Source organism: Lepus europaeus, chromosome 2, assembly GCF_033115175.1.
Source record: "Lepus europaeus isolate LE1 chromosome 2, mLepTim1.pri, whole genome shotgun sequence".
NCBI classification, from domain to species: domain Eukaryota; kingdom Metazoa; phylum Chordata; class Mammalia; order Lagomorpha; family Leporidae; genus Lepus; species Lepus europaeus.
The window spans coordinates 144,051,574-144,077,950 of NC_084828.1; positions in this window are offsets into that span (position 1 = coordinate 144,051,574).

The following is a 26,377-nucleotide window of genomic DNA, read 5'->3' on the forward strand; positions in this document are numbered from 1 at the left end:
GACGGGGTGGCGGCGGGGGTGTGGGGAGGGGGCGGATGGTTCAGGAAAAGGAAATGTGTCATCTCTGAATGACAGTACCGCATTGGCGTGAGCCAGCAACACCCTGGGAACAGAATGTGCAGCTTGCTGGAAGAGGTCGGGCTGGGTCTGGGTGTGCAGGTGAGAAGAATGTGGGTGTGTCTGTCTCTGGATTCTTGGCTGCCTATGTGCATGTTCTGGAGACTAACTTTCAAATAGGTGGGCTGCTTCGTGGCTTACAATTTTTTAGTGTGTTTGGAGAGCATTGAAAACAATGACTTCAAGTGAAATTCCCATCTGAAATGGTACCTCTGCACTGTTGGTTTGCCTCCTAAATCATTTCATTCCAGGTGGCAGAGAAACCCACTTCCTCCTGGGGGGCGGATCACATCTCCTCAACCCTCTCAAGAAGAGCTGTGGCAGTGGAAGAGGTTTAGCTATACACTGGGTGTTTCTGCATCTCCTACGGCTTCTGAGTACACGCGTGCCATTCGACTCAACACATGTGAAGCCCCACGTCTGAGAAGACTAATACTGCTTCTCAGAGTGCAGCTTATCACAAAGTGATATTTTTCAAGGAAAAGGTTTAATGGCTTGGGGCTTATTCTTAGGACACAGGTCAGCACCCACTCCTCCCCCTAAACATCTGTGTGTTCTCCACCTTCCAGGTGTGGTGGCCGGATGCTTCCATGTCATTCACAGAAATCTCTGGGTAACGGAAATACCAGACTTTTGCCACATACCAGATTTTTAGCTTAATTTTCCCATTTGTCAGGGGGAATAAGAAAGAACACTATATTGACTGCTAACCTGTTCCAAGTTTCTTACATGTGTCTGATACAGTAATGCTTGAATGATTGATTCCTTGATAGTGAGTGTTTTAATCACTTCTAAAGCTGTATTATTACTTATATATCATTTTCCGCAATAATTTCATTGGCACAAACTAACTCTATACTGCTTAGAGCTAAGTAGGATTTATAAGCATAAACAACATAAATTCTATCACAGTGTGATAGCCTAGCATTTGTACACAAGATCACCAGTGGCAAGCAAAGTCTAAATGGTAGACAGCATCTGAAAAACAAGTCCTCCATACTCAGAAGGAATCATGAATGATTTACATTTGTTCAAAACTGTACATCCCCACTCCTCACTTACGTGCAAATAAATTAAAGTAGTATTAGCTATTGCAAAATAACATGTTATAGTAAAATCAGTCAGTCCTTTAGAAATAATGGAGTGCTATCTATCTTGATTAGTTCTGGGTCCATTTCCTTTGTTATTGACACTACCCACAAACAAAACCTTCTGAATCCTTTGTAGAGAAGTGGGCAGAGCTTGGTCAGCCCCGGCCAGTACATGGGCTACTCAATGTATGAAGACTTGATGCTCGGAAACAACACTCTTGCTCAGTGAGCTAAATTGTCTTCACAGAAAAAGCACCAAGCCACAGTCCTTCCTGCCTCCCAGACACACTGGAGCCAAAGCATCAGCCCACAGGATTCTCTTGGACCATTTCAGGGACTGTTCAACTGCTGTGCACATAGTCAGGGCAGGCTTGAAGAGAAATCCTTAGAAACAGCACATGCCCAGGGACCCCTCAACGATCTGGAGTGCCCTGGACAAGCAAGCCCCCCAGGAGTGTCCACCATGAAGCCTGTCTCTTTCAGAGGTTCACAGAGAGCACTTCCAAGACCCTCTATGTGAATGTGCCTACTTATTAGTTTTATCTAGTCACAAATGTACATCCAAACCCTTGAGAAATGATGCTATTTGCCCACAAAGCCAAAACAAATCAAATACTCATCACATCCTCCATTAATGCGTTTGACATAAATTGCATTTAAGCTGAACTAGGGTGTGATCACGTAGCTGTTTGATAGCAGCCATTTGTGCACACTGCTCACTTATGCTCTGAGTTTATTACTGAAATTATTCTGTATAAAAAAATGAATCTTCCCATGTTGAGAAATTAACTTGGTCTTAATGGACAAAGTCTAGGGTGACAAAAATGGTACAATTAATTCAGCACTTCTATCTCCAAGTGTCTGTGTTGCAACAAATTATGAAGTGCAATTATGGTTATAGAACATCAGAACATTTGGAAAATTCAGTTAATTCTGTTGAGACAAATCTTTCAGAATTGACTTTGGCTTTAGATTGGATTTGTGGCTTTTTCTAGAGCTTTGGCATCATGTATACACAGGTGAGAAAGGTCCTAGGAGGAGGATTTGGGTGGGAGTGCCGAATCCAAGAAGAAAAAGAGTGGTTATGAATTTATAGGACCAATTTCTTAAACTCACTTAAAAACATGCGACTGCCTTGGAGATAACTTTGTGGACCCCCAGTATTTACATCTCTGATTCAGTTGGTAAGTCATATTCACATGTAGTTGCTCTGGGGATGAAGAGTGTGCAAAATGAAACACGGATGTACAAGGGACTGGATCTCTCCTCCTCCCTGCATCTGTGGCTAAAAATGAACTTGTCTTCTTTCTATATCATCTTCTGTAGGGTTAGTTAAGGTTACACATAGTAAAGAAGAATTTAACAGATCAGATAATATACCAGGGGAGAAAACACCCATCATTACATGAGGTGTGTTCAACAATTGATTTGTTTCCTTAGAAGGGGCTGTAGGGAAGACAAACACAAAATGAATACTAGGAAATCAGGTGGAATCAGGTAGCTTGATGCAATCTTTTTCCTTTTCTCTTTGTTCCATACTCCACTTTCCTTTGATGTCCAAATGCTGGGGACCACAGAACTGAAGGTGAAGAGGGAGAACGAGTATGTTTGGATCAGAGACTGGTCAGGAAACAGGTTAGGCTGAAGCAAAAGTATGGAGCTGGGGGATGGTCCTGGCACATGCACATGGAAATGGCCTTGAAAGCTGGGTTAGATTAGTCCCTAAGGACTGCAGAGAGCCTGACAAATTCTTGAGTAGGAAATTAAGGTGATGAGAATAGTACTTAGAAGGACATCCCAACAGTAAGTGGACCTAACAATGGCATAGGCTAATAGTTTCTTATCAAGGTACACAGCCTCCTGTCAGTCCCAGTTCTAGGTCACAGAACCCTCACTGATCCTAATTATCTAAAGAACTTATTGTTGACATAGGAATTAACTCTGACAAACTTGTTGCACTTCTAGAAACATATATACAGTTCTATAGGTCATATGTCCAGGCTGAAGGTGTCTGTGTGAGAGGCCCAGGTCCTCCTTCAGGTTAAAGCACCTGTCTGGAATCATCCTGCCCTCCTCCTTCCAGATCCTCTCCTCTGTCACTGCGTGGAGTCCCACACTACTCATCTTCACACAGTGTTTCCTGTCTTTTCCTAACCTCTCCATTGCTCCACTTCGGTTGTCTCTTGGCTAGTGAAGCACAGAGCAAATGACATTGGACTGGCTGAGCCCCAGAGTTCTGGGCGGTCAGGTGGGATGAACAGACGTCATTCTACATCTTACTGGAAACCATTGTTCCTCAATTGTGCTTTCAGATATGTATCATCCTAAGGAGAGGCCAGACTGTGACGAGGCAAACTCAAAGGGATTGATCTGGAGTGTTTGTAGCTCTGATATTCTGCTGTCCAAACACTAAGCTCTCTGGAAGGAAGAGGAGATAGGGCCAATGATGCTGTTTGCTGGAGCCATCTGGAGTGATGGGCTAGAGAAAGCCTGTTGTCCCAATCCTCCTTAACTCATACTCATGGCCCAGTCTAATCAAGCGTTCTTGAACCTTTGAACCAAACCAAACTGAAACAAGGCCTCTCTGCTGGTGCAGAAAATAAAGTAACAAGCATTCTGTTCTGCATGATCCCTAACCTCCTTGGGTCTTGTCCAGGATGGATGTGGCTGTTGACAGGCACGATGGTGATGACCCGAGATTGGATGTAGGCAGCTGCTAGACTCCCTGCCTCCAGAGACTTCAGCACATTTTCTTATCAGGCAGGATGCAGGATGAAGGGGCATGACTTTGGGAGCAAGGCTCATTTCCTTATAGTGTTTGTCTTCTTAGGAAGGTTATTCCAGAAGCTGGTACATATTTCTCATTGGCTGATTTATACCTAAAGCCCACCTAGTAGAAGGGGTCTCACTGGCTCTACTGCTTTATCTTCCTTAGTAAGTTTGGTAAAAGCCTGGGACTAAAATATTCCCATGTAAGCACTTGATGTAGGAGTACTACAAATATAACCTTGCTACCTCTGCTTCCCTTTTACAATACTTGGCCCATACAAACTAAAAAACAAAACAATCCTTGCTCTCCTTATCTCCTAAAGCCATAATGATAACCACAAACATTACTTTTTATAAATTCTGTATACACCTCAGTAAGAAGGAAAGCAGAGGGGAGATCTATTTTGAATTGCATGGTCCCAGAATCTTCAATTGTGCCATGAACAGAGGGGTAGAAGAACATGAGCAAAGATGTGACTGAAAGTGCAGGAAACAGGCAAGTGTCTCATTGTTTGAGTCTCCCTTGGCCTCAGGCTCAAGCTAAATCCTCCAGTTCAAGTTTGGCCATGAAGTCCTGCATCGGAGGATTGTGGGCACTGATGAATAAAATCCCTTTCAGATAGTGTCCAAAGGTGTGTGCTCCAAGGGCAGGAAGGACATGCAGTCGAGCTCTTGGACCGCTAACAGCCTCACTCTGATTGTTTTAGAAGGAACAGGACCAAGTGGGAGTACATATCCTGGCTAGCCTTGCTCATGCTTCTCTAACCTTTGTGGACATCCTTGCTCACTCCCACGCTCTAAATGCAGGCTTATGTTATCCCATGTCCAAGGGACTGGGTTTTTGTGCTCAAACAACACAATCTGCATAGGTCTGTGATCTCCTTGATGCTTCTTGCTGTTCACCCACTACCAACTAAAGTTTGCTCCTCACCCCCAGTTAGATTAGAACCAAGCGTTTGGCTTTGCCTCATCAGACAGTGCTCCCTCCTTTGGATGGACCCTCATTTCAATGATTCTTTCGGGATTCATGAACTTTCTGCCTACAGTAGGATGGGAGGGCTCTTGGCTTTGCTCTTATGATTAGGAAGCAGATCTCCCCTGGAACTGTAGGTCCTTATAGTCCTTTGATTTGGGTCTTGCTACAACACATGGGCCTGGATTGTGGCTGCCAAAGGGTCATCCTAAGAGTCTGCCTCATTCTTGAACCTGTGGAAGGAGACATTCTGGTCCCAAGGAGGAAGAGGCCTTGAATTTATCGACTTGATTTTAGGTGATAACACAGAGAGAAATGCAATGAGAAAGACTTTTGGGTTATCAGTGATTTGTTCATCAAGTATTTACACAACACAGGCTTTCTGTCAACTACCACATATGATGTCTCTTCAAAAAGTTCATGGAAAATGCATACTATAAAAAAATTAGGCATGAATTCCAATGTTTTTCTCACCAAAATAAACTTATCTTTTAATTCTATGTTCCAAAGCCTTTCTGCAGGACCTCTGTATAGAGTTAACAGTACAGAGGAGCAGAGAGGCAAGGAGCTCCCGATGGCATAGGGAAGACTGTCAACACAACCTGAAAACATGGAGGGTGGAGGGCCATGGTGTTGGTCAGCACTGGGTTGTGCAGAGTTGAGTAGGAACTGGGTAAGTGGTGGGAGGGAGGGAGGAAGAAAGGGGCAGCAGGCAGAAGGACCATCTGAGCAAAGCACTGGAGATGGGGACTGATACACGACAGGGTGGTTGGGGGACGTCCCAATGTTTTGCCGTTAAGAAAAGTCACATCTAAGCTAGCTGGGATGTATGTATAGAAGCTGTGATGCCTCAATCCAGGGTGAGGGTTGTCCAGATTCTCAAGGTCTCTTTAGACCTGAGGGGTATGCCAAACATTTTGTTCTTTGACACCCAAGTTTTCATAGCCTCTTGAGTTCGGAGAGTTCCAAGACAAATGCAACACATCAGCCACTTCAATCATGGAAGACCATGGTAGAGCCTTTGGCATTTTTGGCCAGTGTTGAGTTTCTTTCAATGAAAACAAAAGTCCACCTGCTTTCTGCTGCTTCTCTCCTGAAAGGGAGAAGGTTCTGTAAACAAATGCTGTGTTTGTGTTCAGATAAAAGCTAGAAGCACATTCTATTCCCTGCCTGTCATTTCCTAAGAAAAAGACACCCTCCCCCCTTCCCTGTCCTGTGTTAGGACCCATTAATTAGAATGAGCTTTCTCTCCCAAGCATAGAATTCCTTCTTTTCTGCCTCTTTTCTTCTGCTATACCTTTCCTGGCTTCTGAAAGCAAGGACAGGTCACCTGCTTTTGTCGGGAGCATTTGGATGAAATGTTCAGATGAATGCACATATGTTTTGACACAAAGGCGTGAAAGCCCATTTTTAATCGGAAGTGCTTTGTTTTCCTTGGGGTTTTAACTTTAAATGGAGCTCACACTCCTCTTCTTAGATAGTTTCCAGGGCTGCTTTATTTCTCTGTGTCCATGCTTTCATGGTGTGCCATAATAGCTTTTGTTTCAGAAGTACAGGGCAAGAGGACTCTGAATGCCAGAGGTCCACATTATATCCATAACGGTAGATTTGGATGGCAACGCAGAGGTTCGGGAAAGGTGAGAGCAAGCGTTTTCCATCAGGGAGCCTGAGTCGTCCTAACTCCACGGGCACAATGGGGGCCATTCTGAGCACAGAATGGGCTCTGGCGGTAGAAACACCGACACGCACCACTCAAGTCCCACACAATGAGCCCTGCCCACGACAACCTTGCCCAACACAGCGCCCCTGATTCTCGGGATGATTGTTACAGAACAAAAGGAACTTTGTCTCCTGGGGATCCATTGAGCCTGGTGTGTTAACACTTCTTTCTTTAAAAAAAAAATAAATTGTGTTTTCCCATTCTGTTCTTTATTCCTCTCTTCAAAGTGAATGGACTGAAGTGATTGTCGGAATCAGGAAGTCTGGCAGAGAACCTGAATTGCATGGTAGGAGAAGAGAGTGGCTGCGGGCTACAAATGGAAGCAGCTCTCAGCTCCCGTGTGTCTAAGGGGGTCATCTCCAGCCTGGAAGCCATGAGGTGTGAGACAAGAAGGGCTCGTGGTTCTGGGAAAACACCAGCAAATCAGCAGCAGCTCAAGATGGGACCCAGCTGTGAAGGTTGCTTGAGGAGAACCTCAGCCCAGGAATCCTTCCCTTATCACCGCAGAGATAGTCCAATACCATTGGGTGACTTGCATTTATCGTTTCAAGTCCCAATTGTTTATTTAAAAGTTTTACTCCCTTAAAACAGGGTTTCTTCTGTGTTCCGTCAGGCAGTACAAAGTACGAAGCCTCCTGTTGTGTTTGGATATCATTCTTCTGGATAGTGACTTATGTAGGGTGGTTCTTGGTTCATTAGGTACACCTGAGTGATGGTCACGTAATCAGTGACAAGAAGACACTCTTGGGGCCGGCACTGTGGTGTAGTAGGTAAAGCTGCCGCCTACAAGGCGAGCATCTCATATTGGCCCTAATTTGAGTCCCTACTTCTTTACTTTCAATCCAGCTCCCTGATAATGCACCTGGGAAGGCATCTAAGGATGGCCCAAGTGCTTGGGCTCTTGCACTCACATGGGAGACCTGGAAGAAGCTCCTGGCTTTGACCTGGCCCAGCATTGGCCATTGCAGCCATTTGGGGGAGAGTGAAAGATTCTTATCTAGAGCCAAACATTGCAGTGAGGCCGTGGGAACCAGTGTCACATTATGGTCCTGGATTTTGATGCTACTAGAGTCCATTTGTGGATCAGTTCAGAATAGGCCATTGGTTGTTCTGCCCACCCTGGCTGACATCCTGTTTCCTGGAGGAAGCTTCTGTTGCTTCTCCAGCCATGGTGTGTTGCTGTCTTCCTCAGGATTCTCCTTGGAGATGATGAGGGATGGGACTGTTTTATCCCAATGTGAAGACATGCAGGAGAAGGAACACAGGAAGCACATGGAGCTGTTTCTTCCATGCCACACTCCGCATTCTCCTTAGTGCCCCCAAGGAGACTCACCCAATCTTGGACCTGCATTGACAAAGCTCTCCCTGATCCAATCAGAGGAACTGTGGCCACACAGGCCGAGTTGCCCTGGAGGAGCTGCTCTCTCAGAAGGGAGAAATGATTGAGTTCCTGCACTTCTGTCCAGGGTCCTGGGTTATTGAGGAGGGCGAGATAATTCTACAGTTCAAAAGAACTCAGCCAGCTCCAAAGAACCCGTGGCTTCCTCCTCAGTGCTTTACTAGTGAGTAGGGAAGTTATGTGATGGGGCCATTGGCAGAATCTCCAGGTCTAGAAAGACTGGCATTGGCAGTAACCATGATCGCTCGAGAGATGAGTGCAGTTTTTGCTTTCACCATCTGTCACTCCCCAAATGCTTGCAACAGCTGGCACTGGGCCAGATGGATGCCAGGAGCCAGGAGTCCAATCTGAGTCTTCTACAGGGGTGGTCAAGACCCAGTTGCTTGAGACATCACCTGTCGCTTTCCAACATGTACATGAGCAAGAAGGGGGAACCAGAACCAGAACCAGGACTTGAACTTGGCATTCCAATATGGGATATGGACAATCAAAGCTGTGCCTAACACCTACTCCTTTTGTTGATTTGAAAGGGTCTGTTTATTAAAATAGATAGCCATAACAATGATATATACTATCTTTCTGGGGTCCATCTATGACCATTAGAGAAGCAGGACAGTGTCACAGTGGAGGGGGCTTTGGATTTGAATCCAAGCTCCATCTCTTAGCAGCTGTGAGACCCTAGGGTCTCACTCTTCCTGTACATATAATGGTGATAATGATTGTGTCTGCCTAAGGGGTAGTTGTGGAACCAAATGTGAAGGAGTTAAAACAGTGCCTGTTTGTGAACTCAAAAGGCTTCCATAGCCTACGAAGCTCATGTCAAGAGCCTGGGGTGATCACTGACATCATACAGTGTTAATTATTAAATTAACAGCAGGAGTCACTGTACAGTAACTCTCCATGCAGGACTGCTGTCCTCAATGAGTTGTATTATGAGAGTTAACTGTAAAACTAGTTCTCAAACAGGTTTTTTTTTTGTGTGTTTGTGCACAAAAATTGTTGAAATCTTTACTTAGTATAGAGTTGGTCTTCTGTGTACAAAGTTAGTTGAAAATGAATCTTAATGGAGAATGGGACTGGGAAGGGGAGAGGGAGGAGGAGGATGGGTGGAGGTGTGGGTGGGGGAGTGGGTATGGTGGGAAGAAGTACTATATTCCCAAAGTTGTACTTATGAAATTTGTATTGCTTACAAAATAAATTAATTAACAACAACAACAACAAACAGTGCCTGGTACTTAGTAAGCCTAAAAAAAAAATACATGTTAATTGCTGTGAAAGCAGATGAAATGAACCTCAAAAGCCTCTAAATGAGGCTTCTCAGGGTTCCTCACTGCTGTTGATGGTTCTTCTTCATCCTCATCCCCAGGTGGGTACGTAAAGACAACCCAGCTTACTCTCGCTGCCTTCCTTGTGGCCCAGGAGGCTGGCCGCACGCTTATACTTCCCTGCTCTGCACTCCATGTGGATGAAGCAGGAGGGACAATCCCAGGCCACCAGGACCAGAGACACTTATCCCCATGGCCACTTTCTCCAAATGTGGGAGGATTTCTCAACCACTTGCTAACAAGCTGCCTTTCTCATTTCTTGTCAATGCAATATCTCCGTAACAAGGCTTATGTTTGCATGTTAGACATTTCATTGAGGTTCTTAGTCAAGATTTGGCTCACAAGTGAAAAAGAAGTAAAATCAGATATCTGGCATCATAAGGATTTATAAAGATTTTTATAATGGTGATTTAAAAACAATGGTTGTTGTGGAATCAGTTTGAACATGGGGGCTCTGGTCAAAGATAGAAATCCTGACTGTCTTTCCCTTAAAAGGAATGTGCAATATTATTCAAAAAAATTGAATATGAATGCATATTTATAAGATATATAAAAAGTCCACATTAATTTGAGTGAAACATCAAAGCAAAATATGAATTTTAGTGAAGCCTTTATATCAAATATGTCAGCAAAAGGTAAGTACGTTTTTGTGGTGGAGGTGGGGCCGGGCGATAGAGCAGGGCTAGGAGAACTGGGTGAGACTTTGTAAGCAAGGTTGAATGTGTGGAGCTGTCGGTGCTGGAAAAGAGGCTGCACGAAGGCTGGGAGAAAGGGCAGAGACTGCCAAGAGGGTGTTCTGAGCTCCAGGTGAAGAGGTGTCAAAGTGCTTCCCTCTCCGGAGCCAGGCTGGCTGCACGCCCTGCGCCAAAGTTAATCAGCTGGAAGCTCCTGGCTAGGATCTCCTCCTTATGGAACCACAGTTTAAAGATTTCCCTCTGGCAGGCATTTGTAGGACCTTCCATAGGAGGTCTTGGTGGATCTGACTGTACCAGCACAGTGGCAAAGAGGCAAACGGATCCGCCACTCTGTGTAGCAGCTGTGTTTGTGAAGATTCTTTATTTACCCCTTCAAGCTCCAGTTCCCTCATGCGTAAACTGGGACTAAAAATAGCGACTATTTCCCAAGATTGGTGAAAGATGGTGGCAGAGCCCATAGCTCAGTGTCTGAGATGTGGGAAGGGCTCAGCAAGTATTGATCCATTGTCACCATCATCACACAAAACAGCAGCGCTGGCTGGGACCATCTCCGGCGCAATGCACTGTATCCCACCCAGCTTCCAGACATTCCACCTGGGACCCCTTCACCTTCCTACCTGGTACCTTGCTTTTCCCAACCCTACCAAGTGAGACGCTGTTGGTGATAAGCCTTTCAATTGGAAAGCTTCCAAAGATACTTTCCCCTTTAAAATCCATGAATTAGGCTCATATTTGAAATTAAAATATTGTCAGATGAATTCTGAGAAAACTTTAGATACTGAGTGCTGGCCAAGAATGAACCTATGTGTCACCTCTGGCCAAATGAACCATCTTTTAACCCAAGAAAGGTTGATTAGTTGATGGGGTATGCATCATCTTGGTTTCAAGTCCTCGAGGCCATCAAAAGTATCGTGATGCTAAAGATATCACTATTTTAATGATCACTGCTGAAGAGTATTTAAAAAAAAAAAAAGCTGCGCTTTCAGACCTTAAGACTTATTGCTTGTATTTTCACAGCTTTCTTAAAGTAAAAAAGGGGTGTTGTGGAAAATGATAAAATTTATCATTTATGGCGAAATATTAATGTAGCAGCAGGAGATTCGATGAGGCCATCCATCTATGAGCATTCAGACTTCAAAGGAAGCATAAACACGAAATTAATGGTTTGTCTAGTGTAAGAGACAAATAAATGCAAATGCGGACTCATTAATATCAAGTGGATGACTTCTTGGTTTATGGGGTTTGGATTGATTTTGTCAAAGGCCAATAGATTTATTTTAAAAAGTCTTTGAAATTTAGCATCCATACACCCATTATTGAGAGAAATAAAACTCCCAGCACTCGCGGACAACCTCTCTTCCTCCTCCTCCTCCCTCCCCCACTTCCTCGATGTTGCTTTACTGAGATAAAGTTCTTGCATTAGGACTTACTTTCACACTGAAATATGTCCCTTGTAGGAACGGCTATAAACGTCAGCATTTTCCGCAGCATTAGTTTATGGGCAGAGTGAATTTTAATGGCATCATAATCTCGTGGCAATCAATTGCGGTGCTTGGGGAAAAAAAAAAAAAAAACCTCTGGGGGTGTCCATTAAATGAGCTTTGCATCACTTTTAATGCTCCAAAATCTTGAAGTCTCCCTGTCTTTCTGTTTGTCTATAGACAAAATAGTTTTTCTTTGCCTCCCCTCTTTTAGGCTGCAGTAGGGTTAAACACTGTTATTTAGCATTTTAATTCTTTGACATGCAGGAAAACTCATCATTTCTCTTTCCCTTAACAGGGGCAGGATTCTGTTGGCTGTGATGCAGTATGGGAAACCAAGGCAGGAGTTCGCTGTGTTCTCAGCTCTTTCCAGATTGGCAAATGCCTCCGCTGTGAAATCTAGCTGTTGTGGTCCAAGTGCTATAAAGGAACCCACACACACCAGCGTCAGCTCTTCTGAGCTTACATTCTGTGATATCGATGTCCATCTCTATTTCCAATTCCAATGTGGTGTCCATATCTATTTCTATGTATTACCTACAAGAATGGGAAGCAGAGATAGCATAATTAATTGAAGTGGATGTTCTATTTTCAGTCTTCTCTTTTTGCTCTTTTTTTTTTTTGCCTTCAAGGGATAACATGGATTCCATATCTAATACTGTGTTCTGCATTTTTCAACTTAACTGTATTGGTATCTCTTGGCCTTTAAAATAGCACTTTGTAACACTTTCATGCTTCAAAATCTTTGCCTTGTTTAGGATAGATGTGCACAACAAACAAATTTGGGAAAAGAAAGTTTTCAGGACTTGGTTCTGTAGTTTCTTTCTCATGCAGCACAGAAGAAAGAGATGTAGGGCTAACACGTGATGAGCAAGAACAAAAATATGCAAGGTGGCCACACAGGGGAGAAGCCTCTGAGGCTAACAGGGTTAGCTGCAACCTAATTTAACATGTTCATTAATTAATGGTGAACGAATGTGTGAATTAGGTAGTCAGCTACAAAAAAAGGGAGAGAGGAACAACAGAAATGTTAATGTCTTCATTCCAAAGCTACCCATGGAAGAAAGGGCATAACCTAAGAATAGGAGAGAGAATTCCTCTTGTGAAATGGTTGCACTGGGACACCTTAGTTGGGACCATCTGTGAAAGCAACTGTTTAGAATGTGTCTTTTCATTTGCACACTGCCTTTTCTGAGGATCTCTCATCAACCTACAAACTTGAGCTTGGCCAGAGTTGATTGCATCAGGATAGGGCCTCTAACCCAAATTCAGCTATTTGGAATTTGAATGATGATTTTAGATAGTCTCAACTGACTCCTTCAACTGAGGACATAGAAAGTTGTCTGGATTTTTATTTTATCCCTAACAAAGCCAGGATAGAGCTCTCCATCCCTCTCATTTAACTAGTTGAGGGGATGTTTGATACTTGGCAAGGGAGAGATTGTTGGAATTGTCTACATAACTATCTTATTATGAGTCCTTGCTGTTCCAACAGCCCCTGATCACCAGCAGGTCTGCACCTGGCATGCCTTCATGGAGAGGATGTGTTCTTCATACTTACATGAGGCTGTCATTTGGGGAAGTGCGTAGTGCTTGCTAATACAGTACATTGGCACTCTGCTTGTAGGCTCTAGGTGAGCCTCATGAACTTGGTTAAAGATTTGCTCTTGAAAAGTGATCCCTGTTAAATATAAGAGTGGTAATAAAAGAGGGAAGAGATGTACAATTTGGGACATGCTCAAGCTGACTTGCCCCAAATGATAGAGTTAGAAACATACCAGGGGATTCCAATTCAAACCCATCAAGGTTGCATGTACCAATGCCATCTCACTAGTCCATTTGATCAATTTCTGTTCACAATTGATCATAATGATAGGACTAAGAGTCAAAGGGATCACACAAACAAGACTAGTGTCTGAAAATACCAACTGATAGAACAAAAAAGGGAGAGAACGATCCAACATGGGAAGCGGGATACACAGCAGACTCATAGAATGGCAGATGTCCTAAACAGGACTCTGGCCTCAGAATCAGCCCTTAAGGCATTCAGATATGACTGAAAGCCCATGAGAGTATTTCAGGCATGGAAAGCCAAGGCACTCTGTCAAAAAAAAAAAATGACCTAAATGAAAGATCTCTGCAAGTGAGATCCCAGTGGAAAGAACAGGTCATCAAAGAAGGAGGTACCTTTCTCTGAAGGGAGGAGAGAACTTCCACTTTGACTATGACCTTGTCTAAATATGATCAGAGTTGGTGAACTCAAAAGGCTTCCATAGCTTTGGCAACTCATGACAAGAGCCTAGGGTGATTACTGATGCCATAAACAAGAGTGTCAATTTGTTAAGTCAACAACAGGAGTCACTGTGCACTTACTCCTCATGTAGGATCTCTGTCCTTAATGTGTTGTACATTGTGATTTAATGCTATAACTAGTACTCAAACAGTAGTTTTCACTTTGTGTTTCTGTGTGGGTGCAAACTGTTGAAATCTTTACTTTATATATACTAAATTGATCTTCTGTATATAAAGAGAATTGAAAATGAATCTTGATGTGAATGGAAGGGGAGAGGGAGCGGGAAAGGGGAGGGTTGTGGGTGGGAGGGAAGTTATGGGGTGGGGAAAGCCATTGTAATCCATAAGCTGTACTTTGGAAATTTATATGCATTAAATAAAAGTTAAGAATAACCTAAAAAAATAGAAATACATTTAAAAACAAAAAACAAACAAACAAAAAGATTTGCTCTTGACAGCCTGGTGTATCTTGAAGATGTACACGGACTCAAACTTCTGAGGCTGAAGGCATGAGAAACATGCCCCAGAATTTGACCAAATCACTTCAGGAAGCCACTTGGGTCTACTTAACTAGCCTCCCTTTGTCACACTTACTCAATATTACCACCTGTTTGATGTGACTAGCTACAAAAATGTTATGGCTAGAAGAAATAATCATCAATTCTTCTCAAATTATTCTTAAAAATTGAAAAGGAGAACCTCATTCTATGAGGCCAGTATTACCTCAATTCTAAAGCCAGACATTAACACAACAGAAAAAAAAAAACTATACACCAATATCCCTGAAGAACATAGACACAGAAATTCTTAACAAAACACTAGCAAATCAAGTCCAAATAGCACATCAGAAAGGTCATTCACCATTTCCAAGTGTGATTTATCCCAGAGATGCAGCAATGGTTGAACATACAAAAATCAATAAATATAATACATTACATCAACAGGATGAAGTATAAAAATCATATGGTCATCTCAATAGATGCAGAAAAAATAGTCAATAAAACTCAACATGCATTCATGATTTTAAAATCCTTGAACAAATTAGATGTAAAGGAATATATTTCAACATAATAAAAGCTATACATGACAAACCCACAGTCAACATCATGTTGAATGGGGAAAAAGCTGGAAGCATTTCATGTAAGATCTGGAGCCAGACAAGGATATCTACTCTCATTGCCTTTATTCAATATAGTAGAGGAAATTTTAGCTAGAGCACTTAGGCAAGAGAAAGAAAAGATATACAAATAGAAAAGGAAGAAGTCAAATTATACCTGTTTAGAGATGACATGATTTAATATAAAGAGAAACCTAAAGAGTCCACAAAAGACCATTGAATGAAACATCAATTAAAGTGACAGGATATGGAGGCAGGCCTTTGGGGTGCAGCGACTCAGCTGCTGCTTGGGATAGTTGCACTCCATATTCAAGTGCATGCGTTCGACTCTCAGCACCACTTGCCACTCTAGTTTCCTGCTAATATACACCATGGGATGTAGCAGATTTAAATATGGCTTAAGTACTTGGGTCCCTGCCACCCATACAGGAGACCTGGGTTAAGTTCTAGGATTCTGGCTTGGGCCTGCCCTACCCTTGGCTGTTGTAGGTATTTGGGGAGTGAGCCAGCAGTGGGTGGGAGGGAAGTTATGGGGGGGGGGAAGCCATTGTAATCCATAAGCTGTACTTTGGAAATTTATATTCATTAAATAAAAGTTAAAAAAAAAATAAAAAATTGGTAAAGAATCTGAATTTCTAAAAAATCCAAAAAATAAGAGAAATACAAATGACCTACAAATACATGAGAAATTGCTTTGTATCATTAACCATCAGGGAAATGCAAATCAACACCAAAATGAGATATCAATTCCCTCGTTAGAAAAAAAGAAAAGTAACCAATGCTGGCAGAGACACGGAGAAGAGCGCTCCCTGGGACACTGTGTTGGGAAAGTAAATTTGTACGGCCATATGGAGACTGGTGTGCAGGTTCTTCCAGAAACTACAAACAGATCTACCCTGTGACTCAGCGATTCCAATTCTGGGTGTGTATCTGAAGGAAATGAACTCAGCATATGAAGGAGATACCTGCACGCCCCGTGTTCATGGCAGCGCTACTCACAATAACCGAGGAAAGAAATGGTGTGGGCTCCAGCCAGTATCTGCTGGTTGAGCCATGCCCATGCTTGGAGCTTTTCAGTGATCACGCTATACAGCTCTTTCCGGAATTTCATTTCTTTTTGCTGTAAAATAGAAGGAACGTGAAACTGTCATTTGTCGAGGGCGCAGGTCAGTGGCATTCGCTGCATTCACATCATTGAGCAACCGTGCTGGCGGCCCCTCCGGCACTGTTTCAACATCCCCCACTGGAGCTCCACAACTGGTGAACACTAGCTCCGCCCCTCCCCCCACACTCTCTGGGCCTGTGGACTGTCCCAGGTACCTCATCCCAGTGGAATCCTACAGTATTTGTTCCTTTGTGACTGGTATGTGTCCCTTGTAATATCTCCAAGTTTTACCCATGTTGTAGCATGTATTAGAATTTAATTTCTTTTTAGGACTGAATAATATCCCATTTTTAACCCACATATACATACAATATCACATTTTATTTATACATTTATTCTAGATACTTTTTGTTTTTTTAAAATGCATTTTCTTAATTCTTTAAACTATTTTTATTTTTTAAAGATTTCTTTATTCATTGGAAAGGCAGAGTTTCAGAGAAAGAAAGAGAGAGAAAGAGAGAGAGAGAGAGACCTTTCATCTGCTGATTCACACCCCTAATGTCTGTAATGAAGTCAGGAGCCCGGGACATTTTCTGTTGCTTTCCCAGGTGCCTTAGCAGGGAACTGAATTGGAAGTGGAGCAGCCAGGGTTCTAACTGAGGCTCACGTGGGATGCCGCCTTCTGCAGGCAGCTACCGGCTGTGCCACAATGCCACCCCCACCCCCAACCCCATGGGGTCACTTTGGTTGCTTCCTCTTCTTGGCTGTTCTGAATGATGCTACCATGAATGAGTGTGCAGAAAATATCTGTCTGAGCCCTGCCTTCACATTTTTGATATCTAATCAGTCCTTCAGGGATTTTTAAAAAAGATTTATTTATTTTTTGAAAGAGTTACAGATAGAAAAAGGAGACACAAAGAAAGATCTTCCATCTGCTGCTTCACTTCCAAATGGATGCAACGGCTTGACTGGGCCAGGCTGCTGCTAGGAGTCAGGAGCCAGGAGCTAGGAGCTGGGAGCCTCCTCCAGGTCTCCCATGTGGGTGCAGAGACAAAGCACTTGGGCCAACTTCTGCTGCTTTCTCAGGCACATTGGCAGGGAGCTGAATCAGAAGTGGAGCAGCCAGAACTTGAACCGGTGCCCACATGGGATGGTAGCACTGCTGACAGAGGCTTAATCCGCTGCAGCACAGTGCCCGCCCTTCCTGGACTTTCTGAATCCCCATAATCCCACACAGCGATACCAGCAAGTGATATAGTCTCCAGGTGCCACAGTCCAGGTCGGCAGCCCCCGCTCCTCCGCGTCCCTCCGGAATGCACGCAGCAGAAGGCCCTCTCTTGGATTAGCCCTGGTGCCTCTCCTAGATCAATCTCCTGTAACGCGTCATCTACAAACTGGCCCGGGGGCAGAGAGATGGCATTAGCAAATTCTCATTCCTTGCTTGGCTTTTAAGCTATTGCAGCCACTGCTGTGTGTGAGTGCCCAGCTGTGAACACATAAAGATACTATTATATGATTTTAATTAGATAAGAAATGATGGTAGACGACGTTGCTAACAATGGAAGCTTAAGGGAACCAGCACACGGCCGAGCCCACCATTTCCCTTCTTCCTCGAGTGACTGCTCCATCACTCACCACAGGGCTAAAGAATCGAGATCTAATCAAGTATGAAATACACGTTCCAAAGGACAAAGACTATTAGAAATACAAAATACATCTACTAGTATTAACACAAAGCCCTGTCCCACGCTGTACATTGACCTTGAGGTGTTCATCAGAACCAAAACCGAGGAAGGCGTGAAATGTAGATGTTTAGAGCAGGAGGACAGATCTCAGATATTTTTTCTCAAAATTGTCTTCAGTGGTTTTATTCAGTGTTGCAAGTTGGCAAAATTCAACTCCTTTTGATTTTTTTCATTAAATTTCACAATTAAAGTAATGACTGCAGAGGTGGTGTGTGTTGTGAGTGGGTCAAGCTGCCTCCCGTAACACCAGCATCCCATATCAGAGCACTGGTTTGAATCCTGGCTGCACCATTTCCGTTCCAGCTCCCTGCTAATGCCCTGGGTAAAGCAGTGGAAGATGGCCCAAGTGCTTAGGCCCTTGCCACCCATGTGGGAGACCTGGATGGAATTCCAGGCTCATCCAGACTTGGCTGCTGTGGCCATATGGGGAGTGAGTCAGCGGACCGAAGACCAAGACCTTTCCCTCTCTGTCTTCCTTCTCTCCATGTCACTCGGCCTTTCAACTAAATAAAATAAATCTTTAAAAAAAAAACTATTGGGAAAATACTTACTCTCCCTGCCATAGTTAAAAACAACCTCAATATGGTCACTACCTAAAATGCACTCCTCTCCTTTGTCAACAAATATTTTTGGAATCACAAGAGACGTTACTTACGTTTTGACTAAGTGGATATTAGAAAAACCATGCAGTGTGGAGATATTTTCTATATAGTTCAATGGAAGTACAGCTGTGTTGTGTATGACTCAGCTAATGGCATTCACAGCAGGAGACGAGAGGGCATATTTACACCATTTATCAAAATTACCTTCTACTGTGAGTAGCCCAACAGATCAAATTGTTAAGTATTCTTGTACACAGGGACATCATACAGCAATAAAAGTGAATGACCCACCTGTCAGATATTGTCAACTGAGGTTAAGCAAAAAGTTAACATTTTCTTTAATTTGGATAAAGCATCAAATTGTTGATTAAATTTGGTTGTTTCATGCAGTCATGCAAGGATCCTTCAAAAAGTCCATGGAAAAATGGAGTTAAAAGCTAAGTGTATTTTGATGCAAAAAAATGGAAATCCATGCATAGTTTTTTCATAATACAAGTTTCCCATCAACTTTTTGAAAACCTCTCTGATTCTGACAGAGGCAAAATTCCTTTCCTGTTGTGAGCCTGTGAAACCAGTTAAATTATGTCTCTCAAATATAATGGTAGGACAAACACAGGACAGGTATTTCCATTCGAAAAGGGAGGAGTCATAAGAAAAAAGGGGTGATGGATCCCAAGCGAATCCAAAGTCAGGAAAACAATAGCATTAGATGGTAAGGCTGGAGAAGAATCCTCCTGGGTTTTGTCTTCTGCACTCACCGGGGTGGTGCTTCTGCTCTGAGGGTGGAATTAGCTCCTCTAAGGCTCTGAGGAGCTGCTGTCTGACCTGGTGAAAACAAGGCAGATCCCCTCAAACTTGAAACTGTGCTCATCAACCCTGTGGATGTCTAAATCAACAGTGGGCCATTCTCCCTTGTTCTGGAGAACAGAGCCCCTTCGCACCAAATAGCTCTATGATCCGGTTCTGCAGGATCTAAACAGCCGAGAGCCTTTGTTCAATCCACCCAGTATTTATGTCTTTTAGTTCAAACTGGCAGGGCTTCTACTCATGTAAAGCAAGAATTTCTTAGTCTATTAATAGTACAGCTTTCCCTTCTGACTCTCTCTCTCTCTCTCCTCCCTCCAATATGAACAAGTGAGACTTTTGCAAATCTTTCTGTTCTGGTTCCCTTTTTCTTAATTATTCCTTCATTTCTTTCTTCTTACCTTTTACTATAAACAGGAGGAACCAAGCCACTCTTTTTTTAAAAAATTTTATTTGACAGGTAGAGTTATAGACAATGAGAGAGAGAGAGACAGAGAGAAAGGTCTTCCTTCCGCTGGTTCACTCCCCAAATGGCCACTACGGCTGGCGCTGTGCTGATCCGAAGCCAGAAACCAGATGTTTCCTCCTGGTTTCCCATGCAGTGCAAGGGCCCAAGCACTTGGGCCATCCTCCACTGCCCTCCAGGGCCACAGCAGAGAGCTGGACTGGAAGAGGAGCAACTGGGACTAGAACCTGGTGCCCATATGGGATGCCAGTGCCACAGGCAGAGGATCAACCAAGTGAGCCACGGCGCCGGCCCCCTCAAGCCACTCTTTCAACATGCTGCCTAGAGGTCCCCATCTAAACATACAATTTCATCACTCTGATGTTCTGCCTTTTCCAATACATCAGTATGCAGTTCAGCCAAGTTCTTTGCCACTTCAATACAGGGTCACCTTTTCTCCTTATCTAAAAAGTACCTGGGACCTCAACAGAATGGCCTTGACTGTCTGTGCTGCTACCAACATCGTATACTTGAGTGTTTATGTGTTTTCTGCAGAGACGGAAGCTCTCTCTCCACCGTCCTCTTTTCCTTCTGAGGTCTCGTCAGAAGTTCCAATTTCTGGTGTGCACTGCAGAACTTCTCCAGCCTCTGCCCATAACCTGTTCCAAAGCCACCTGCACGCTTCTCAGGGTTTGCTGCAGCATCTTCCCAGTACCAGCTTTGCTCTCGTCAGCCCAGGCTGCTATGACGAGGTACCAGAGTGGGTGGCTTAACCAATAAACACTTATTCCTCACGGTTCTGGAATCTGGGCAGTCATTCAGCTCCTGGGGGCGGGGCTCTTCCTGCCTGGCAGACAGTCTCTGTGCTCTCAAGTAGATGAGAGGCAGTGCAATAGATTTTTAGCAAAGGAGCCAAGGTCATTCAATAAAGACAAGGTAAGTTTTCCTAACAGTGATGAAACAATTGTACATCCCTGTGCAAAGATAGTTTTCAGCCTTATCCTCACACCATAAGCAATACTTAAATTAGATTGTAGGCCTAAATATAAAACCAAATACTATGCCCCTTCTGTGGCAAAATATAGAAGAAACTCTTTATGACCCTTGGCTAGGCAGACTTTTTAGATAGGGCACAAAAAAGCAGAAACCATCAATGAAAACGTTAATATATTGTATTTAATCACAATTTTTAAAATAACTTTTAAAGATTTTAAAAATGTCTTTTGTTTATTTGAAAAGCAGAGTTACAGAGAAGGGAGGAGAGACAGAGAGAGAGAAAGAGAGAGAGATTTTCTCTCCACTGGTTCATCCCCCAAATGACTGCAACAGTCGGAGCAGAGCTATTTGAAGCCAGGAGCCTGGAGCTTCCTCAGGGGCCCAAGGACTTGGGCCATCTTCCACTTCCTTCCCAAGCCATAAGCAGAGAGCTGGATCAGAAGTGGAGCAGCCGGGACATGAAACAGCAGCCATATGAGATACTGGCATTACAGGTGGAGGTTTAATTGGCTACACCACAATGCCTACCCCAATTATGATAAAACATACTGTTCGAAAGACATGCTATTCAATGCTAGGAAAATAAAAAGATAAGTTACTGACTGAAAAATAATATTTGTAGAACACATAGATGATGAAGGATTTAGATACAAAATAGATACAGAACTCTTGTAAACTAGTAATAAAAATAAATCTAAATTTTTTAAAAAAAAGAACAAAAGATTTGAACTGTTACTTCACAAAGATGGTATGCAGACAAGCAAGCAACAGAAAAGATGCATGATAGGACTCCTCATTGGAGTGATGCTAACGAAACCCACAGTGAGACTCTAGAAAAGGCAAAGTTACAGGCGCAGAGCCAGAGCAGAGACTGGGGACGGAGAGAAGGAGTGATCACAAGGACAGGGTAAGGACACGATTTTGGTGAAGGAACTGTCTTGGATCTTGATTGTGTGCTTGTGCTACATGACCACATGGATTTGCCAAAACTCAAAGAGCTATACATCAAAACCAGAAAATTTTACTGCACGTAAATCAAAGAACGAAAAAACTTAAACACTCAATGAGATATCCCTAGATGCTTGGTAGAATAACTGAACTATTTTTTTTTTTGACAGGCAGAGTGGATAGTGAGAGAGAGACAGAGAGAAAGATCTTCCTTTTTGCCGTTGGTTCACCCTCCAATGGCCACTGCGGCCGGCACACCACGCTGATCCAAAAACAGGAGCCAGGTGCTTCTCCTGGTCTCCCATGCAGGTGCAGGGCCCAAGGACTTGGGCCATCCTCCACTGCCTTCCTGGGCCATAGCAGAGAGCTGGCCTGGAAGAGGGGCAACTGGGGTAGAATCCAGCACCCCAACCGGGACTAGAACCCGGTGTGCTGGTGCCGCAAGGCGGAGGATTAGCCTGTTAAGCCACGGCACCGGCCCTGAACTAAAATGTTTAAAACAGCTTGCAAGACCTCATGTTGAGAAGGATGCTGAGCATACGCTGCTGGGGTAAAGCAAAATGTCACAGTCATTTTGGGAGACAGTTCGGCAGCTTTCTATAATATCAGACATTTGCCCTATGACCTGAATAGCCATTCCTCTATGGTTACCCAAGAGGAATGAAAATATGCATTCACACTGAGAGCTACATGCTAATACTTCTGGTAGATTTATTTGTAATCAACAAACCTTGGAAAAAAGTGTAAATGTCCACTCCTATGAATGTGCCTAATAAGCACAACTGGACAAACACATGGGGATATACCCATACCATTGAATGCCACTGGCAATAATAATGGGGCTGGCATTGTGGCCTAGTAGGTGAAGCTGCCACCTGCTATTCTAGCATCCCAGCATAAAAAAAGTTGTACATCTAATAGGACAAGCACCCTACATTACCCTATAAAATATTCTTGACAGTTTCACAATTTATTCTTTTAAAAAGTGTTATGAACATATTTGTGGGGTAGAGTGAGACATTTCAATATATGTATGCAGTGTATATTGATCAAAGTCAAGAGCACTTGGATCATCTTCTGCTGCTTTTCCCAGGCGGTTACTAGGGAGCTGGATCAGCAATGGAGTAATCAGGACTTGAACTGGTGCCCATACAGGATGCTGTTGTTGCAGGTGGCATTCTTTTTTTTAAGATTTATTTATTTATTTGAAAGTCAGAGTTACACAGAGAGAGGACAGGCAGAGAGAGAGAGAGAGAGAGAGAGAGAGGTCTTCCATCTGATGGTTCACTCCCCAATTGGCCACAAAGGCCAGAGCTGTACCAATCTGAAGCAAGAAGCCAGCAGCTTCTTTTGGGTCTCCCACATGGGTGCAGGGGCCCAAGCACTTGGGCCATCTTCTACTGCTTTCCCAGGCCATAGCAGAGAGCTGCATCAGAAGTGGGGCAGCTGGGTCTTGAACTGGTGCCCATATGGGATGCTGGCACTTCAGGTCAGGTGCTAACCTGCTGTGCCACAGCACCGGCCCCTGCAGGTGGCATCTTAACCTATTATGTCACAACACTGGCTCCTCATTTTTTTTAAATACTCACATTTGTGGTCCACTGGAACCCTATTCCAGCAGGACCCTCTGCTTCTGGAAGGGGATATTTGCTGTGTCTTCCTGGATCTGTGAGCCCATCTGCTGCCTTCATCCTTGCTGCCCTCCCTGGAGTACCCCGAGGCTTCCAGCTGGCTGTTTGGCTCCACAATGGAGTACTTCCCTGCAATTTCCTTCTTGTAGTTGTTGGCATCCAAGAGAGGAGGGAAGATTCACAACTAAACCACTATCACATTCGTATCATACACAAAAGTGATAAGAATACCCTGGTGGTGATGCACATACAAAATGTTGTTCTTAAAGAAGATTGATGGTGAACAAATTTGTTTTGTCACTCATTCTTCCAAATGAGGACAGATCACATGCAAGTTAACGCAGTTTTTCAATGTATACATAATTCAAACTGTATTACTGGACATATAGGCTGTAGTTCATACTTGGCTGCTATATATAAAGTCAATATGAACATTCTTATAATTATTACTTAATGAGATTTTTGACTTCAGCAAACATTCTTCCCATACTCTTATCCATCCCCAGGACAAGTTACAAGAAATGTGATTACTGAATGAAATGGTAAGAATTTTTTTACCATCTTTTTCTTTTTTTCATGTTGATGTCATATTAATACAATGAGAACAGATTCAGTATAGTACATAGATACAATTCTAAGAATATAGTAATATTTTGCTTGCCTTCCCTCCCTCCCTCCCTCCCTCCTTCCCTCTCACTCTCTCTCTTCCTTCCTTCCTTCCCTTCTTTCTCTCTCTCTCTTTCTTTTTGACATAACATATTTTTAATTTACATTAAAGTCCAAGAGCTAATACTCCCCCAATTAAAGAGTTTAACAAGTGCAAATAAAGAAGGCCCTGGTTCAGTGGGAATATGGGCAAGGGCTATACACAATAGTCAAGTGGGAAGATGGCCATTTCACCCACATGCAGCAAATTTTAGTCACCACAGATATTACAACTGCAGTAGTATAACATTCTTAACCAGTGGTTTGACAAAGATATAAAATGAAGTTTGACAAAACTACATTTGCAGCAATACTGATATTCCCAGGCATTTCTTTCTTTCTTATTTGATTTTTAAAAAAATGTTGGCTCCCACATAGAAAGGAAAGCATGTGGTATTTGGCCTTCTGTGTCTGGCTTATTTCACTCAACATGCTGTCCTCTGGTGATGTCCACTCACTGAAAATGGTAGAATTTCTTTTTTTAATAACTTAATATTCTGTTGTGTGTGTATCTATCTATCTATCTATCTATCTATACACACATACATATGTATATTCTTTATTTTCTTTATCCATTCAGCTGATATTGGACACCTTGGTTGACTCTATATTTTGGTATTATGAGCAGTGCTGCTATTAACCATGGTGGCATGGGTATCTGTTTGATGCAACGTGTTCATGTCTTTTGTATATGCACAGTAGTGGGATTCCTGTGTCATATGGCAAGTCTATTCCTAGTTTTTTAAGAAATCACCATACTGTTTTCCACAGTGGCTGCACCAGCTTGCATCCCCACCAACAGTGTGTAAGTGTTCCCCGTCTCTGCATCTTTGTCAGCACTTGTCTCTGCATCTCTGTCTTTTGAGTGTTAACCTTTGTGAAAGGGGCGAGATCAGACTTGTATTTCCCTGATTTAAACAGATGTTGAACATTTTTTTCATATATTTGTCGATTATTTGCATTTCTCCTACTGAGAACTGTCTGTCGACATCCTTTGCCTATTTTGAACTGGATTGATTGTGCTTTTTTGTTGTTGAGTGTTTTAAGTTGCTGATGTATTCTGGATATTAATCTTTTGTTTGATAGGCAGCTCACAAATATCTTTTCTCATCCTGTTGGATGTCTCTTCATTCTATTGATCATTTCGTTTGCTGTGCAGAAGCTTCTGAGTTTGATATAGTTGCATTTACTTAGTTTTACTTTTATTGACTGTGTATTGGGGTCTTTTCCATTTTCTTCCAGCAACTTCGTAGTCTCAGGTTTTAAATTTAGGTCTTGGATCCATTTTTAGTTGATTTATGGTGAAAGGCATAGATCTAATTTCATTCTTCTGCAAATATATATGTCCAGTTTTGCCAGCACAAATTATTGAGGAGATTATCCTTACCCCAATGTATGATCTGGGCATTTTTGTCAAAAATCAGTCAGCTATATATGTGTGTGGATTAATTTATAGGCTCTCTATTCTGCTCCATTCATTTCTGTGTCAGTTTTTATGCCAGTACCATGCTGCTTTAATTACTATAGCTTTGTTGTATGCTTTGAAGTCAAGTATTGTGATGTCTCCCGCTTGATTTTTCCCCCCTCAGGACTGCTTTGGTTCTTCTGAATCTTTTGTGATTCTATGTGAAAGTTAGGATTTTTTTTTCTAATTATGTAAAGCATGTCATTAGTATTTTGATAGGTATTGCACTGAATCTGTAGATAGCTTTAGGTAGTATAGACATTTTAATGATATTGAGTCTTCCAATCCAAGAGAAAGGAATATCCTTCCATTTTTTGTGTCCTTGATGATTTCTTTCATCAATGTTTTATAATTTTCATTGTAGAGATCTTTAACTTTTTGGTTAAATTTCTTCCTAAATATTTGTGTTTTTTGTGGCTATTGTGAATAGGATTTCTCTTTCAGTGAATTCATCCTTAGTGTATAAAAAACTAAACTGTTTTTTGTATGTGTATTTTGTAACCTGCAACTTTACTGAATTGGTTTATCAGCTCTCACAGCTTTTTGGTGGAGAGTTAAGGTTTTTCCATGTGTAATATCATGTCATCTGTAAACTGATATTTTTAATTTCCTCTTTTCTAATTTTGATGCCCTTTATTTCTTTCTCCTACCTAACTGCTCATGCTAATACTTCAGTGTATTGAATAACAATGGTGAAAGTGTACATCCTTATCTTGTTACAGATCTGAGGGGAAATGCTTTCAGCTTTTCCCCATTCAGTGTGATATTGGCTGTTGGTTTGTCATATACAGTTTTTATAATTCCTTCTATACCTAGCTTGTAGAGAGTTTTTTTTAATTATGAAGGAATGTTGAATCTTATCAAATGCTTTCTCTGCATATACTGAGAAGACCACATAGTTTTTGGTCTTCATTCTGTTTAATGTGATTTATGATGTTTATTGATTTGTGAG